Genomic DNA, 618 nt, shown 5'->3' with positions numbered 1-618 from the left:
GGACATGACTGAAGCAACTAACACTTTCATAGGCCGAGATGTGCTAACTGAACTGAAAATGGGCCTTGAAAGAAAACCCCTCTGGGCCGTGTTTCATTTCCACATAAAGCAGGATTCATTCAGTTACAGGCTTTGAATGGGATCCTTGGGGACAAGTTTGGTTTGGGCAGATGGTGCGGGGGGTGGGGGTGGGGTGAGTAGTGAGGCTGCTACGGAACCTGTGATCCTGTCAGTCTGCAGAGGCTGGGCCCCAGACTGACTTATTAAAGCTAGCTTCCCTGGTGGCTCAGAGGGTAAAGTGTCTGCCTGCAAAGCAGGAGACCCAGGTTCGATCCCTGGGTCGGGAAGATCCCCTGGAGAAGGAAATGGCAACCCACTCCAGTACTCTTGCCTGGAAAATCCCATGGACAGAGAAGCCTGGTGGGCTACAATCCATCGGGTCGCAAAGAGTCGGACACGACTGAGCAACTTCACTTAACTTTTTACAGAGCTGTCTGGGCAGACTTGAAGGGCTACAGGAGAATAGGCCTTCTGCTAGGCTGGAAGTTTAAACCCAGCTACTCCACCCATCCTAGGGGCTGTCAGCTTTTTGTGAGTAGCTGCTGCTGCTGCTGCTAA

At 52.4% G+C, this 618-nt stretch overlaps 1 non-coding gene across 1 annotated transcript; it reads left to right on the top strand.

Annotated features, from left to right (window-relative positions):
* Positions 1-275: 275 nt before the first annotated feature.
* TRNAC-GCA lies at positions 276-347 on the top strand. Its single transcript has one exon. It is a non-coding gene; the product is annotated as a tRNA-Cys (tRNA).
* The last annotated feature ends 271 nt before the right edge of the window (positions 348-618 follow it).

The sequence above is a fragment of the Bison bison genome, unplaced genomic scaffold (assembly GCF_000754665.1).
Source record: "Bison bison bison isolate TAMUID 2011002044 unplaced genomic scaffold, Bison_UMD1.0 scf7180017864329, whole genome shotgun sequence".
Classification (NCBI taxonomy): domain Eukaryota; kingdom Metazoa; phylum Chordata; class Mammalia; order Artiodactyla; family Bovidae; genus Bison; species Bison bison.
Note: the sequence above shows the minus strand (reverse complement) of the source record. Positions and strands in the feature narration are given on the sequence as shown.